Source organism: Ailuropoda melanoleuca, chromosome 7, assembly GCF_002007445.2.
Source record: "Ailuropoda melanoleuca isolate Jingjing chromosome 7, ASM200744v2, whole genome shotgun sequence".
Taxonomy (NCBI): Eukaryota; Metazoa; Chordata; class Mammalia; order Carnivora; family Ursidae; genus Ailuropoda; species Ailuropoda melanoleuca.
In genome coordinates, this window is record NC_048224.1 from 126,057,670 (window position 1) to 126,075,309 (window position 17,640).

The following is a 17,640-nucleotide window of genomic DNA, read 5'->3' on the forward strand; positions in this document are numbered from 1 at the left end:
GAGAGAAAGTATTTGCAAATCATATATCTGATAAGGGGTTAACATCCAAAATACATAAAGAACTCATACAACTCAAAAGGAAAAAAACAATCTGATTTACCAATGTGTGGAGGATCTGAATAGAAATTTTTCTATTGAAAACATACAGATGGCCAGCAAGTACATGGAAAGATGCTCAACATCATTAATCTTCAGGGAAATGCAAATTAAAACCACAATGAGGGGCGCCTGGGTGGCACAGCGGTTAAGCGTCTGCCTTCGGCTCAGGGCGTGATCCCGGCGTTATGGGATCGAGCCCCACATCAGGCTCCTCTGCTATGAGCCTGCTTCTTCCTCTCCCACTCCCCCTGCTTGTGTTCCCTCTCTCGCTGGCTGTCTCTGTCTCTGTCAAATAAATAAATAAAATCTTTAAAAAAATAAATAAATAAATAAAACCACAATGAGGTATGGTCGCACACCTGTTAACATGCCTAATATCAAAAAGCCAAGAAATTTTAAGTGTTGGAGAGAACGTAGAGAAAAGGGAACCCTCAACCACAGCTGGTAGGGAGGTAAACTGGTAGAGCCACTACAGAAAAAGAGGATCCTCAAGAAATTAAAAATAAAATTATCACATGGTCCAGCAATCCCACTTCTAGGATGTATCCAAAGGAAATGAAATCATTATCTCAAAGAGGTATCTGCACTCCCGTGTTCACCGAAGTATTCACAACAGATGTATGTACCACATACACACACACACACGCTATGAAATATTATCCGACCTTTAAAAAAGGAAATCCTGTTATTGGTGACAATTAAGATGAACATGGAGAGCATTATGCTACAAGAAATAAGTCAGAGAGAGACAGACAAATACCACATGGTATCACTAGTATGTGGAATCTAAAACAAAAAGTCGAAGTCATCTAAACGAAGAGAAGAGTGGTTGCCAAGGGTAGGAAGGAGGGGTAGAGGGGGAGAAAGGAGAGACTGGTAAAAGGATACATACTGTCAGCTATGAAATGACTAAGGGCTGGGGCTCTGACGTGTAATATGGTAACTATACTTGATAACACTGTCCCATATCATTGAAATTGGCTAGGAGAGAACTCAAATGTTCTCACCAAAAAAGGGGGGGAGGAATAGGAGGTGATGATGGAGGTGTTAATTAAACTAGATTGTGGGGGAATCCTCTTACAATGTATACGTATATCAAATCATCACACTGTACTCTTTAAATACCTTACCATTTTGTCAATTATGCCTCAACTGGGGGAAAAAAAAGACTTTGGCTGGCATTGTCCCCCCTTCCTGGACTCTATCCTGGTTCCTCTAACTCCCTGGAATTTTACAAGTAACAAGAGTGTGGGCCCTGATGGTTTACGCTAACCAGGGTGACTCATGGCAGCCCCAAGTAAGTTTATGTTAACAGATGACTCAGGATGAGGGTTCCAGAGACAAACCATAAGTCATATTGCACCAGCCCAACCTCTGTGGGAGGACGCTGGAGATTGAAATCAATCGCATTGTCAGTGATTCCATTGATGGTGCCTACATAAGAAAACCACAACAGAAACTCTGGACACCAAAGCTTGGGGAAGGTTTCCTCATTGGCAATACTCTGAGTATTGTCTGTCACATACTGATGTGCCAGGAGGGTGACACATCATGAACCCACAGGGATAAGACAAAGAAGCTTCAAGACTGGGACCCTCCCAGACCTCACCACCCTACCTTTGGTTCCACTCTGTATCTGTTACAATAAATCTGTAAGTGTAAAGACAGCACTTTCCTGAGTTGCAGGTGTTGTTCTAGCAAATTACTGAAATTACTGAACCTAAGTGGGTCAGAAATGAGGGCAGCCTGGGGACCCCCAAACGTGCAACTGCTGTCTGAAGAGAAGGCAGTCTTATGGAGGACTGCACCCTTCACCTGTGAGGTTTGGATGAACTCCAGGTAGTTGGGCCAGAACTCCATGCAGGGGGAGCTCTCGCTAGAGCTCCAGACCTGGTGCTCACATCTCAAGACACCACCTCCTTAGCTTGGCCTTGAGGTCAGTCACCACTGACTGCCCTGCTCTGATCGCCCCTTCCCCCATGGCTTCCCTGTCCTCACCTAATTTAATAGAAAAGGACAGTCCCAGACCTGGCACCCACCAGAATGTCACTGTCACTATGAACACTTCGGCCAGCACTGAATCAAAAGACCAGAAAGGTCTTAAAAGCTCTCTCCCCGTGCCTTGTGGCCACATGCTCTAACTCTAGGACAGAGCTCTCAAGTAAGCTGCAATGAAATCACCGGAGAAGCTAACAATAAACCCAGACCAACCCTCATCGGAGTCCTGTTTCTGAAGACCTGAGGCAGAGACTGGGGATCTGCACTGAGAGAAGCTCGTCATGGCTTTGGTCTGGCACTGCATGGAGAATCAATTACATTTCCACACAAGATAGTCATACAAACGTGGGTGGTAAATGATTCTTCGATCATAGGGCATCAGAGAACACACCCTGCAAATCTGGTACAGCCTATGAACCCCAGAGAGCAGACCTGGCCCTAAGATGTCAAGGTCAGTTAAATAATTGAACTAGGACCAAAATCCCAGGCTTCAGGGTACCTGGTCTGAGGAAGCCTGGAAAGGATAGATCCAAGAGCCCTTCCTCCCCAGAGAACTAGCTGTCATGGATGCCTAGGGAAAGAACAGGGAAGCAGGGATTTTGGATATTGCCCAGTAGACCAGCTACCAAACGAGGACATACGAGCCCTGCCCCCAGTGTCCCCGCATGACGCCAGCCATGTCACCACTGATCACTGGCTCAGAAGTGGCTCCAAACAGCTGTGAGATGTGACAGCAGCAGCACACATGAGAAACAAGGCCTCTCGGCAGAGGGAAGGACAGCACCTGGGCTTCACCATGCCAACATGAAGAAAGTAGGATTCAGGTCAGGGGCACCTGTGAGGAGAAAACTTGGTCCCCCCTCACTGGTTAAGGGGCCGCTTAAGAAAACAGCCAGCATGCTCAGGAAACCCAATAGTAAATCATGCTGGGAGACCATCAGCCTCGCTGGGAATCACAACTACAACAAATTGAAGGTACTACGCCAGACCCAATTTATATACATATTCACATATATATGTATATAAATTGTGTCTATATATATATAATAATATATATATACACACATATATACATATATATGTATAAATTGTGTCTATATATATAATAATATATATATACACACATATATACATATATATGTATATAAATTGTGTCTATATATATAATTTGTGTGTATAGATATATATACACACAATAGATATATATACTATATCTATATATATAGATATATATACAATATTGTATATATATCTATATATATAGATATATATTACGTGTGTATATATCTATATATACACACAAATAAAAGGGGGTTTTCTTCATTCTAATATTGGCTGGGCTATGAGTTAACAGACACATTTACAAGATTTTAAGATCTCAAACTGATCCAATTTTTCTCTGAAACAACTCAGGAAGGGGCACCTGGATGGCTCAATCAGTTGAGCGTCCAACTCTTGGTTTCAGCTCAGGTCATGATCTCAGGGTCATGGGGTTGGGCTCCATGCTTAGCAGGGAATCTGCTTGAGATTGCCTCCCTTTGCCCCTCCCACCACTTACGTACATGCACGTGAGCTCTCAAATAAATAAAATCTAAAAAAAGGAAAAAACACTCAGGAATACGTAATTAAACCTACAAAGCCAGAGTATCCTTTGCCTCCACAGAACCAAGCTTTAAATCTTGTAAGAGAGAGCAACCAAAAAAAAAAAAAAAGGAGAGAGAAGGCCACCCCTTTCTCTTCCCAGTGCCAAGGCTCGTGCCTGGGGCAGAGAAGGTATTGGATATGTATTTTTGGGAAGAATGATTATATGGTTCAGAATTAAATAATACAAAGAATCTGATGATTATATTTGAAATCCTACTTTAAAAGTATCCAAATTGTAAATGCCCAAAAATGGATAAATGGCTAAATACATTAACATGATGTAACATCTTAGAGCTATTTTAAAAGACAAACATAGGACCTGTGTTACTAAAAGGCATGTTTATATTAAACACTGCATTTTAGGGGCGCCTGGGTGGCTGAGTCGGTTAAGCATTTGCCTTCGGCTCAGGGCATGATCCCAGGGTCCTGGGATGGAGCCCAGCATTGGGCTCCTTGCTCAGCAGGGAGCCTGCTTCTTCCTCTCCCTCTGCCTGCCGCTCCCCCTGCTTGTACACACGTGCATGTGCTCTCTCTCAAATAAATAAAATCTTTTAAAAAATAAACAAACACTGCATTTTAAAAACAGATTGTGAAACCTTTGGAGTATGCATGCATGAAAAACACGACAAAGCAGGGGTGGCTGGCCGACTCAGCTGGTAGTACATGCAGCTCTGATCCTGGGATTGTGAGTTCGAGCCACACAATGGTTGTAGAGATTACTTAAAATTTTTTAAAAATCCAACAAAAGAAATATATACATATTAAGATTTAAAAGAAATACCATGGAGAGTTTGAAGGCAACTTTTAGTTCTTTTTGAGGGAAAGGAAGGCCTTGTGATAAGGACAGGATAATGGGGAGCTGGCAAAATCTTTTCTTTATCTGACAGAGAGAAAACACAAGCAGGGGAGCAGTAGACGGAGAGGAAGAAGCAGGCTGCCCGCTGAGCAGGGAAGCCTGATGCAGGAGCTCGACCCCAGGACCCTGGAATCACGACCTGAGCCGAAGGCAGACTCTTAACTGACTGAGCCACCCAGGCGCCCCAGGAGCTGGCAAAATCTTATTCTAGAGCTTGGGTGGTAGTTACAAGGGGGTTAACCTTATAATAATTCTCTAATCTATGTCTTTATTTTGTATAATATTCTGTGCCTGTTTTATAAAATAAAGGTGAAAAACTGTGGCGTTGAGTGAGAAGTATAATGGACAAGTGTAACATATACATAATCATACATTGACCATTTCCTAGAAATATTTGTGAAAATCACATAACAAATGTATACAGTGACCTAATAACAAAAGTAGGGATTTTGCTACCCTCCCTTAAGAAAAAAAAATTTTTTTTTTGCTTTAGGCTGCTAGGACCGCCATAACAAAATACCACAGACAAGATGGTTTAAACAACAGAAATTGACTTCTTCACAGTTCTGGAGGCTGGAAGTCCAAGATCATGGTGATGGCAGGGTTACTTTCCTCTGAGGCCTCTCTCCTTGGCTTGCTGATGGCCACCTCCTATGTCCTCACACGGCCTTTCCTCTGTATGCGTGCCCCCCGGTCTACGTGTGTGCAAATTTTCTCTTCTTCTAAGGACACCCATCAGACTGGATTAGGGCCCATCCTGATGTCTTCATTTCAATCACCTCTTTAAAGGCCCTATCTCCAAATACAGTAGGTACTAGGCATTGGCGTTTTGGGGACACACAAAATTCAGCCCATAACACCCACCAGACTTACCCCCCGCCCCCCCAAAAAAAAGGACACAAACATCCAGGACAGGAAGAACAGAGTTGAGGCAAGACTGGCCACGAGCTAAAAATTGCCAACACTCCTAGATGGGTACTCAGGGTTCATTATACTGTTCCCTCTACTGTTGCATGTGCTGGTCATTACCCATCATAAAAGGCAAGGAGGGTTGGAAAAGGGAAAAAGAGAAACAGGAGGAAAACCCACATTTGTGTAGATCTTGGAGGTCGGGTATTTTCTCCACAAAAGTGAGTCATCCAACAATTCAATAAGTGTCATTTACGGTTAAGAACAAAATATTTTTTCTTTAATCAGCAGTAAGTGTACTTTTTAAATAATTTAATTAGGGGCGCCTGGTGGCTGGCTGAGTCGGTTCAGCATTGGAGTCTTGATTTCGGCTCAGGTCATGATCTCAGGGTTGTGGGCTCCACACTCATTGGGAGTCTGCTTGAGATTCTCTCTCTCTCCCTCTGCCCCTCCCCCCCTTCATGTGCACGCACTTGCTCTAAAAACAATTAATCAATTAATAAAGTGACTTAAGAAAAAGCACTAGAAAAGGAACAGTGGAAGGAAAGATGGACATCTATTGACCACTGAACCACACCCATGGCGTAGTTCACCTAATTCCACTCCTTGGCCCATTAGTGAGTCTGACGCTCCCTCATCCCCCTATCCCAGGCACAGGGTTTGACTCTATTTCCTAGCCCCCTCTCCTCACAGTTAGGTGAGACCATGTGGCATGGAAGAGGAAGCGATACCTGTCACTCACAGGACTTGGGCCTTCAAACCATGTGCAGACTCTCCACACTCTCCCTCCCCCCACCTCCCAGCCTGGATGAGGAAGCAACCCAGCTTCAACCAGCAGGAGCCTCGCCTACATCCATGCATACACATCATCTGGGATCTGTTAAAATGCAAATTCAGATTCACCAAGTCTGGGAAGGAGCCCGAGACTCTGCATTTCTCCCAGGCACCAGGTGATGGCCAGGGGACTGGTCTACAGACCACACTTCCAGTAGCAAGGGTCTAGGCAGAGCCTCCCACCGGGGAGGTTCTCCTCTCGGAGGCCACAGACACAGTGATCAAATGATGAGCAGTGGAGAAGACACAGAAGAAAGACCCAACCAGAAATAGCCAGTTGGCCTGCCGCTCTTGACCCTTATCATAGGTCAACCCATGATTAACTCCAGTCTTAAAGCACAGCTTGTGAATGTATGCCGAGACAGCTGCAGACAGATGACATTAGCGTGTGCAATATGATAGGCGCCGGCTGGCTTCTATCAACAACAGAATCTGCCACCCTGAGTCAGAGGACAGGGCTGTCAACAGTGGGATCTGTGAAGGCGGTCGCTGCCACTGCACGGAAATCGCGGCGGCTGGCCTGGGGGAGAAGACCGCTGGCCTGCAAGAAGGTCACGCAGCCTCCGCCAGCCACGCTGCTCTCGCACAGACAGCAGCCCACGCAGAGGCCACCGCGGTGATCAACAGAGAGTTTGTCTATAAAGCCTCGGCAAATATTTGTATCACCTTATCCCTTGGCATCCTAGCAGTCCGGTGTTTATAAAACCTGCATGCAAATATCACCATGCTTGTCCAAAATTTGCAGGAAGCAGATAAGAGCTTGGCAGTAAGCCCCAAGGATACCTTGAGAGGCTCTGGTTTGCAGTGGGACTTTCTCGGGTTTAATTTCAAGCTTAGTTAACTTTAGGTTCCTTCTCTATTTACATAACAGACAGGTGACCTAAGAGAAGCAGAGCTCTGGGCTGGCTCTCGCCTGAACCTATGAGAGGGGAACAGGGTTCCCTCTGCCCTCAATCACCATCAGACAAAAGCCTGGAAAACATGCTGCACAGCCAAGAAGCTCCCTCCCACCCAAGAGCTCTAAGCAAGCTTGGCCCACTACGAAAAAGCCATTTGAATTTGAATTCCCGAGAAATCTCGATTACTGGCTGTGCTCAAAGAGTGCAGGTTGGTTAACCTCAAGTACACAGCTGAGGTTAACTTCCTTGGGGGAATGCTCTCAGGGTTCAGCTGAGAATGACTTTAGCGGGGCACTTCGGGTATTTGCAGCGAAATGCACTTAAGACGCTTTCCAAGTTCATGCGCCCTAGACAAATCTTTCACCAGCAGGGAAAACAGTGCTTCCCAGCCCAGCCTCTCTTGAAATTACCACAGATTTCATAAGCAAACATGAGCTCGAGGGCAGTCCCCTATACTCTGAGTGGTCCAGAAGCCCCCGGGGTCATAGGTGGTTTCTACTTTTTTCTGCTTCTTCCAAAGAGCCTAATATCATGAAAAGTGTATGCTGGGCAAACCTAAAAGCCTTCTAGGGGTGTCTGGGTGGCTCAGCCGGTTAAGTGCCTGCCTTCAGCTCAGGTCATGATCCCAGGGTCCTGGGATCTATCCCGGGTCGGGCTCCCTGCTCAGCAGGGAGTCTGCTTCTCCCTCTCCCTCTGCCCCTCCCCTCTGCTTGTGGGCTCCCTCTCTCTCTCTAATAAAATCTCAAAAAAAAAAAAAAAAAAAAAAAACCCAAGCACCTGCTACTTAACACAGAAATAACACCCATACACCAAATGTGTCACCTCATTTATTTTAGGTCTTCAAGGCAGACAAGGAAAACACATTTAGCCCAAAAAGTTCAGGAAGAAGCATCTACTGCAATCAGTTTTCTCCCTAAGTCAAAAGCAATTTATTCGAAACAAGTTCCCTTATTTGGAATCTCCCCAAAATTTCCAAACTTTTTTTTCTAAAGTCTGCAAATAGCATGTGGTGTTATGGTTTTCAGACATTTTCTTTTCCTGGTGATTCTTTCAGCTTTGATGATCTCGGGCCTCCTGCCAGGTGGGAGCAAATTTCAGGGACAGCTCCACCCGGCCCAGGCTCCCCGAGGCCCAGCCTCCCTGAAGCCCAGCCAGCTTGGCTCAGGGGCCAAGTCCTGAATCACATCCCCCAGTATTGCTTGCTTTTGTGCCTGCTCCCTTCCCTTGGGGTCATGACTCTTTAGGCCCACCTATCAGACAAAGTCATGCCTTCAACTCCCCGGAGAAGATCACTGAAAATACAAAAAGTTAAAGGCAACACCTGCCAGGTGCATGCATGTCCCTCTGACCCACTGAGTAAGCTAAGGACCTAAGACTTCGCTGGAGCACCACAGACTCGCTTTCTCGATGCCTCTTCCAGATGACGCCAGGGTTTTCTTTTAAGATTTTTTATTTGAGATTGAGAGAGGAAAAAAGATTGAGAGAGTAAGCGCAGGGGAGGAAGGAGGAGAGAGAGAATCTCAAATAGACTCCACACTGAGTGCAAGTCTGTCCCGGGGCTCCATCTCACGACCTAAGCCAAAACCAAGAGTCAGATTGTATTTATTTATTTGACAAAGAGCTCAAGCAGGGAAGTGGCAGGCAGAGGCAGAGAGAGAAGCAGGCTCCCCGCTGAGCAGGGAGCTGGATGTAGGGCTCGGTCCCAGGACCCTGGGATCATGACCTGAGCTGAAGGCAGGCGCTTAACCGACTGAGCCACCCAGGCGCCCCTGGGTTTTAACAAGCCTGCTTTGGCTATTATTTCTGCCCAAGCTCCCTTCTCCGACCTGGCCATCAATTTCTCTCTAGATCATCATACAGCAAAGCAATTGATACTTAAGGCCTCACTGGACTGATAGAGACTTCAGCCCCTTGCCTGGTTGCCATACAATCCAAAAACAAATTTTTTTTTTTCTGACAAACAGTAAGAGGTGTGAAGGGAAAGGGCAGGTGGTTGCACAGCTATGATTTTACTCCAAGTAAACACAATTACAAAGTAGTTGAGCCTAGTTTTTTCTTTAATTTTTATACATTCTTAGGGGAAAAGGCAAAGGGTTAACAAGCACTGACTTGACTTCGTATTTCTGGTAATTATCCATGAGTTAGTAACAGAGGCTGCTTAAAGTCCATAAACAAAACCTACAGGGTTCTCACAGCCCCCAGGCAGAAGTGAAGATGTGATCAAAAACTGGCCAGTGCTCTCGCTAGCTCTGAACTTGAAATCTCCCACACCAAACCAGTCCTTCAGGACCAGCCCGCCCGTCCACCTCTCTTCTAGGCAACCCTTTGTTCAGAGCTCTCAGCAGGGACTCCAGACCTGGAATATGGAATTTGTCGGCCACATTCTGACAAGCAAAAACAATCGTACCAGAAAAGAGAAGACCAGAGAACCATATTTTATACACAATACAGGGAAGAGCTGTTCCCAAACGATAACTCCAATTTAAAATGTAAGAACCTGTCTGCCTATTATTCAAGAGTTAAGGGGGAAAAGCTAATTACAAATCACACACTTTTCCCTTTGGGCAATACTATGTCAATGGGACAGATTTTCGGAAAATTCCAGCTAACCCAGTTCATTCTTTGAAGCATTAGGTCAATTACAAACATACCAACCCTAGCTGCGCATTCAGAAAGAACAAAACATCCTTTGAAAAGCTTCTGTACGAGGTCTAATAAAGGGCTTATGCAGTAGGAAGTGGAAAAGGGAAAGTACCATCGGGAATCTTGAGACACGCTAAAACAGCTTTCTTAATAATCTTAGGACCTTCTCCCACTCACTTGGAAAAACGTTTCTTATAACCACAAAAACTCAGAGGTGGGGAGTGGGGAAGCAACTGCAAACACAAACGGGTTTAGCAGAGGGCGCAGGGAATCCCATGTAGACATCCTCTGGCTCCTGTCTGGCCTGTCTCTGGCCTGTCTCTCCAGCGATCCGGATGCCCTTTCCCAGCAAATCCGATTCCCTCTAGCAAGCCTCTCTCTTCCTCGTCCCTCCACGAAGGTCACCTGAACTTCATCAGAAGGAAGGGGGAGAGAAGACAGACCACCCCCCCGACACACACACCAGTGAGGACCCAACTGTACAACCTAAGAGCAGAGGAGATGCCACCCCCTTTTTCTCCCTCCAAAGAGGCCAGAGCCAAATGGCCTCTTCCTCCCTCATCCCCCCCCCAGCAGCCCTCAAATGCTCTCAAAGCACACAATGTGTACATGCCTTTATTAAAATTTTTTTAAAAAGATGCAACCCACAACTCACTTTTTTAAAGATTGTATTTATTTATTTCACAGAGCGAGAGAGCACAAGCAGGGAGAGAGGGAGAAACAGACTCCCCCCTGAGCAAGGAGCCCGATGTGGGACTCGATCCCAGGACCCTGGGATCATGACCTGAGCTGAAGGCAGATGCTTAACTGACTGAGCCACCCAGACGTCCCTCACTTTTTTTTAACCAGGAATCTCAACAACAGGACTGCAGGAAACAGGAATTTTAACATTCACTAATTCAAATGAAGTCTTAAGTGCTGGTCCACCATGTGACGAGCACTCTTCTCGATTGTCGCCTACAGATGGCATCTTCTGGGGAGATCAGAGTCAGGAAGGAAAGCAGGGGACAACCACACTAAGGTCCAGAACAATGACAATGATCAGACAGAAGATGAAACAGAGATGCGGCCGAGGATGGGTGGTTCCTCTAGCTGCGGTTGAGGCAAGGCTCTCTCTCAGAGGAGGCCAGGTGTGTACCAAGACCCGGGACAGCATGTTCCCAGAAAAAGAACAGCGAGTGAGAAGCCCTAAGGTCTAAAGCACTTACAGAAAAATCCTGACCTACTAAGCACTTGCCTCTAATTGAGCAGAGATAATAAAAGAATGTCCTATATAAGGGAGTGAATCAGGGAATCTGGGAGAGGTAGCAGGGCTTGAGGACTTCTCCCATCCACCCGGAGTAACTACTAGCAAGTCCAGCGGACAAGTAAAGAAACTGGCTGGGACTGGATCTGGCCCAAGGGCACACACTGTAAGTTAATCAGCCAGGACAATTCCCACGGCAGTGCCAACGCACCGCTTCTCATCTCTACCAGCTCTGCGGACCCCAAGGGCTGGGCCCTGTGCAGGACCCCTCGGAGGCCTCGGCCCACCCAAAACTCTGGGACCAGGTGATGAGCTAAGCCAGCCAGGCCATGGTGAAGTCCGCGTCGTTTCGGGGGACTTCCAGCCTCTCCCCCTTCCCCAGGACTTCCCTGGTTCCCAGACTGCTCACCACAGCCCCCTGGCCATGGCCCCCTGGCCAGCTCACTCTCTCTGCCTCACACACATCTCAGAACACCCCTCCAGCCCCACAAACTGGACCACCGTGAGACATTCCCGTCCACGTTCCCACTACCTGGTGGGGACCGCCTGGTCTGCGAGGGGTCACCTCCAGGGCCGCACGCTCTCCCTGGAGCTTTCACAGCCCGCATTCTTACCGACAAAGCACAGGCCGCCAGTGGTTTTTCCAGGTGGGGACGGATCATAGGTTTTCACTAGTCATTACTCCTGGTACAAGTGTAGCAAACACTGGCATCACCCTGACCACATTTCCTTCCAAGTTCCATGGTAGGGTGAGGGGTACAGTTTACGGAACATGAACTTCAGCTCACTGAGAGCAATATTATTTATCATCCAACCTAAGACACTCCTAGGAGTACAACGTGATAACAGGTGTAAACCAGGCCTGTCCTGGGCAAGCCAAGGCACATGGTACAGGTGAAAAGAAAAATTCAAAACAACAAGACTGGCAAAAGCTCTATGACATCAGGCAATCAAAAAAAAATTTTATGATTTATTTATTTTAGAGAGAGAAAAAGAGCAAGAGTGGGAGGGGCAGAGGGAGACTCTCAAGCAGACTCCCCACTGAGCGAGGAGCCCCAGGCCAGGCTCGATTTCATGACCCTGAGATCAAGACCTGAATCAAAACCAAGAGTTGGACGCTTAACCCACTACACCACCCAAGCCCCCCTCAAAATTGTATTCTTAATCTGATTTCCTTTCACATCAAGGTAGGATTTCTTTTCCTTTCATGGGCGGGGGGTGGGGGGGGAGCAGTAGGAGGAAGGCTACCACACCAAACCATTTCCTTCCGGAATAAAAAGATGCAAGAACACCACAGAGAATGGAGGCCTATTAGGAGACCCAGATATAAGGGCGCCTGGGTGGCTCAGTGGGTTAAGCATCCGACTCTTACTTCAGCTCAGATGATGATCTCAGGATCATGCGATCAAGCCCCACGTCGGGCTCAGTGGGGAGTCTGTTTGGGATTCTCTTTCTCTTCCTCTGCCTCCCACCCACACTCTCTCTCTAAAATAAATAAATATTCAAAAGAAATAGGAAACCCAGATATAAAGAACACAAAAGTTCTTCTCTACAATCTGACCTAAGGCTACACTCCATCAGGAGCCAGGGGCCCCTTCAGAAGCTAAGACGGGGCCCGAACACGGGCACCGGATGGCTGGCGCTAGGGAAAAGTCACCTGTGACACAGGAGGCTTCTGGGGGTGCACCTCTTCAGGGATTCAAGGAAAGAGAACTTCTGCACAAACTAAAACACCGTGTCGTTCAGCAAGCACCACCTGTCCCAAGAAGCCATTCCCGGGTCACAGCAGCTCCTCAGACTCACGCACACCTGTGCGGACGGCTCCCTCCTCTGTCTCCAGAGACTTCCAACATCGGAAGCCGGGAGTCAAACAGCCCAGCCCCTCCATGTACTAACTCTGTTGCTTTGGGTGCAGAACGTAACCTCTGCACCTCAGTCTCCCCAGCTGGAGGCAAAGGGGTGCCCTTGGCAAAGCGTGTGCAAACGTCACCACAGTTCTGGTAGCACCGCACCTCAGGCGACAGGAATTTACGTTACAAGGCAGAAAACTGTTCGTGGAAGTTCTGGAGTGATCAGAATGGCTGTGCCCAAGATGAGGGCGGCCACTGCCTCTTACTTCGGAGAGGGAAGGGAGCTGAGAGAGGAAGATGGAGGGGAGAGGGCAAAGGCCCCCCACACTCAACCCCCCTCTTCACAAATCCCCAACCCCCATCACAGAGGGATTTTGTGGAAACCAGGAAACGGGGCTGACTTGGGGCAGAGGAGGGGGGAACAGAGAAGGTTCAAGAACACAGCAGGTGGGAGCAGGAGGCAGGAGGAAGTGAGCACAGCACCGGCAAGAAGCGTGGAATGGGACCTCCAGCCACCAGCAGCTCCCCAGGAGCCACAGGGAGGAGCCACGGCGGCCTGGCTCCCTGCCTGGTGACCACCACCGAGGAAGAACATGCTAGCCCCACCCGTGCTACGTCCTCCCCCAAGCACGGCGGGGTCGGCCCTTCCGCACACCCACACACACACAGGGTGCCGCACAGCTTCACAGTCACCCCCTCCTTGAAATTCCTGCCAGGAATTCGTTGAGAGAGGGAGGAAACCATTAACGGCTTTGAACCAGACCTTCTGTCTGGGTGACCCAGGGCCAGCTTATGTCAACCTGCCTCTGGGTCATCTCATGCTTGCCAGTCGGGGTTCAATCCAGCTGCCACGGTCCTCACCCACCTCACACACGGCCTTCCCCACAGCCCGACACATGAAGGAGTAGCTATTTACCCACTTTGTTCTGCCCTCAAGAGAAACGCCAATTCCCAGAAATCAAAGGCGATGAATTCCCTTCTCAAAAGTGTGTGTGAGTCTGCTCTCTGTGGGAGTCCTTCCTGCTGCACCTCATCCTTCCTGGAAGCGTTTCTAGAAACTGTGCCTCCCCCTTACAGGAAAGGAATCCCTCCCTCCTGAGGAACTACTGTGTAGATGAAGCAGCCCTAAAGAATTTCCCTTCAAGACTTCAACTGACTTTCTGAGCGGCTCCTAGCAGAGAGGACCAAAACCCACGAGAGAGACAGACAAAGAGAAAGACAGAGAGGAGGGAGGCAGGGGACCCTAATCTGGCTTACTCAGAGAGCTGAATTCTCTCTTAAGCTCTGTTTCAAGGAAAAAAATGTATGTTTCAAGGAAAAAGCAGGATGTTATATTCAAAAGGGGGAAAAGCAAAGGGGATTCTGAGTATGCCTGAGAACAATGGAGTCACCTCTTTTTTCAGCTTAATACTTGATACACTAAAGACTTGCATGGGGCTCTCACAAAAGCAAAATAATTTGGTTAAATTTACATGCGTAAAAGAGAAAGTTCAGAGCTCCAGTCTGAGTTACCCCATCGCCTTAAAGAACACAACCTCCGCTGGCTGGTCCTTCACCCAAGATCCACACACCCGGTTCCGGGGAACTAACGCGATCATGAGTGATCCCATTTCAAGAGCAAGAATGATACTTGAACACCCAGCCTGCCTGTCCAGGGACAAAGCTCATTCTCCTCCTGAGTCAAGCACTCTGAAGGGTTTTTAAGGGCACTGCCTCTAAGCCTGAAAAGTTTTGAGGACTTTTACCTGAATTCAACTCAAAATTTATGAGGCAGCAGGCCTATAACCAGCAGGTCAACAGAAGGTTAAGGTCATGAGGTCAAAGTCCTCAGTGAGTTCGGTGTAACAGAGGATAAACGCCCACAATACAAAACAGCTCTGATCAGTGACAACCAGTGGCACTCACTCCGACCAAGACCTCCATGGGACACGGGGTGCCTCAGGTGGCAGGGGCTACACAGCCAAGTACCACAGGGCGACCTAAATAACAAAAACTGAGCCTCTCACAGTTCTCCAGGAATAGAGCCCAAGATCAAGGTGTCAGCACCATTAATAGAAAGACAGTAGGTGCCAGAAGCTGACTTGGGCAGTTTCGGCCACATTGCTCTGCTGTGGAGCTGTTTTCTAGAAGACCTCTGGAGGATGTAGCTAGCATCACCTGATAATTTCCCAAGTGCTTCCACAGACAGTGGCCCAGTTCTGAGTATAAATTACACTCCCCTTCACTGCTTTCTTTTTTTAACAAACCTTCATTTCTGTAGCAGTTACTAACAGGTCACTTCTCCATCAGAGATGGGTATCACACACCACACCACTTCCACATTCCCTCCCTGCTGACTTGCCCTGCTTCACTGCAAATGGGGAAGAAGAGTAAGTGTATAGCATTTTATCCATTTACTATACTTAAAAACATAAGTTCTAGAATATGCCGAGCTTGGGGCATCTGGGTGGCTTAGTCTTGGTTAAGAGTCTGCCCTCGGCTCAGGTCATGCTCCCAGGGTCTTGGGATCGAGCCCCTCATCCAGCTCCTTGTTTGGCGGGAAGCCTGCTTCTCCCTCTGCCTGCCGTTCCCCCTGCTTGAGCACTCGCTCTGTCAAATAAATAAATAAAACCTTAAAAAAAAAAAAAAAAACCCTCCAGGTTAAGTTTAATTTTCCCAACTTGTGGAAGAGGATACTGAAGCCCAAAATGATTGCGTGTCTTGCCTAAGGCCACACTAGCGAGTGCAAGATGACGGACCAGCAGCGGGTCCTCTGGCTCCAGTCTGTGCTCTCTCCTGCGAAACTTAATAAAGGAAAACTCATTTAAGAAGAGTCTGGAGGGGTGCCTGGGTGGCTCAATTGGTTAAGCGTCTGCCTTCAGCTCAGGTCATGATCTCAGGGTCCTGGGATCGAGCCCCACCTTGGGCTCTCCACTTAGAGGGGAGTCTGCCCGTCCCTCTCCCTCTCCTCCCACTTGGGCGTGTGCACGCTTGAGCTCTCTCTCTCAAATAAAATCTTTAAAATACATAAATAAAAATAAAAAATAAAACAGAGTCAGGAGGCCAGAGGGGAAGCCCTCACATCCCACCACTCACGTCCGTTGTGGCTCCAACAAAAAGAAGCCTATACTTTACCTTCCCAGCAGGAGGAAGGGAGATTTTCTCCTGCTTTGGCAACACTCCCGCCAGTGAGAGACAGTCACAACCCAGCCCATGAGAAGCAACTACACTTCTGATTCACAGTTTACTCCAATGAACTTTCTGCTTATAGCAGCCCCCTCTCCTCTATAAAACAGGGTTCCTGGGACATCTGGGTGGCTCAGTCAGTAAGTGTCTGCCTCCGGCTCAGGTCATGATCCCAAGGTCCTGGGATGGAGACCCCAAGTCGTGCTCCTTGCTCAGCGGGGAGTCTGCTTCTCCCTCTGCCTGCTGCTCCCCCTGCTTGTGTGCTCGACCTCTTTCTCATAAACAAATAAATCTTTAAAAAAAAATAAATAGGAAAGAGCCCACAAGAGCCAGCCTGTGTTCATTAAGAGGAAATCATGCTAATTCCTTTCTTCATAGGATTTCAGAATGACTGCCCGGTACATGAGGTGCCTCTGGACTCCCATAAGACAGATGGCATGAACTCCCACAACACCTGTGGCCAAGTTCATCTGCTACCCAGTGTTCCTGAGTGGATCAGCCACAACCTACAGGACAGTTCCAGGACCTGTCCTTTCTGGCATTCAGAAAGCAAACTAAAAAAGTTATCAAAGAACTTTCAACTGACAACAATGGGATACTGAACTCTGACACCAACAAAATGAACTTAAGCAGAGATACAAGAGCAGTTCGTGTGGGGATAAACCCCGTGGACTGTGACATCAGTTCACTGTGCGTCCAATATAGCCCAATTGCATACATTGCTCACCGTACCCAAATTTCATCGCCAGCCCAGACTTCCGGAAGTCCCTGACACATGACCAGCTGCCCACTCCCCCTCTCTACTTAAACGTGGAGCAGGCATCTCACACTTAACATGGTCAAAACCAAACTCCCAGTCTTCTCCAACCCACTTCTCCTGCAGGCTTCAGCAGCTCATTTAATGGTCACTCCATCCTTCCAGGGGCTCAGGCTGAACCCAGAGGCAACCCTGCCTGTCTCTGCCTCTCAAGTTTCGCAGTCTAATACCGAAGATGCCCAGCTCCACCTTCAAATAAGCTCTTCCCTGAACCCGACTACTCCCCACTGCCACTCCCATCATCCTCCTGGTCAAAGCCACCTCTTGCCTGAACCACTGTGAAATCTCCCACAGGTCCCCCTGCTTCTGCCCATGGCTTTCTTCAGTCTATCCTCAATACATCCCAAACATCTAGAAGGGGGGGGGGGGAGGTGCAAACATTTTCTGTAAAGAACTAAATCATAAATATTTTAGACTTTGCAGGTCATACAGTCTCTGTAGCAACTACTCAACTCCGTGGTTGTAGCCCACAGACAATATATAAATGAATGAACATAGCTATGTGCCAATAAAACTTTATTTACAAAAATAGACATAAGCTGGATTTGACCTGTGGGTCATAGTTTGCCAACTCCTGCTCTGGAACATTACCTGAACACAGCAAGCACTCAAAAATATTGGTTAAATTGTCAAATCAGTTACTTCAAACACGACCTCTAGCAAGAATAAACCTAGAATAG

The 17,640-nt window shown here is 47.5% G+C and overlaps 1 protein-coding gene across 3 annotated transcripts in view; it reads right to left on the bottom strand.

The window, feature by feature from the left end:
- ABCC4 (ATP binding cassette subfamily C member 4) overlaps positions 1-17,640 on the bottom strand; it is a 246,341-nt gene that overhangs the window by 219,071 nt on the left and 9,630 nt on the right. Inside the window, exon 1 of one of the 3 annotated variants that reach the window (XM_034665379.1) lies at positions 13,899-14,036. The exons of the other annotated variants lie outside the window; for them this stretch is intronic. The gene's annotated coding sequence lies outside the window, so the exon portion shown is untranslated. Of the gene's footprint in view, positions 1-13,898; positions 14,037-17,640 lie in introns of those variants that run through there. 3 annotated transcript variants of the gene reach the window in all.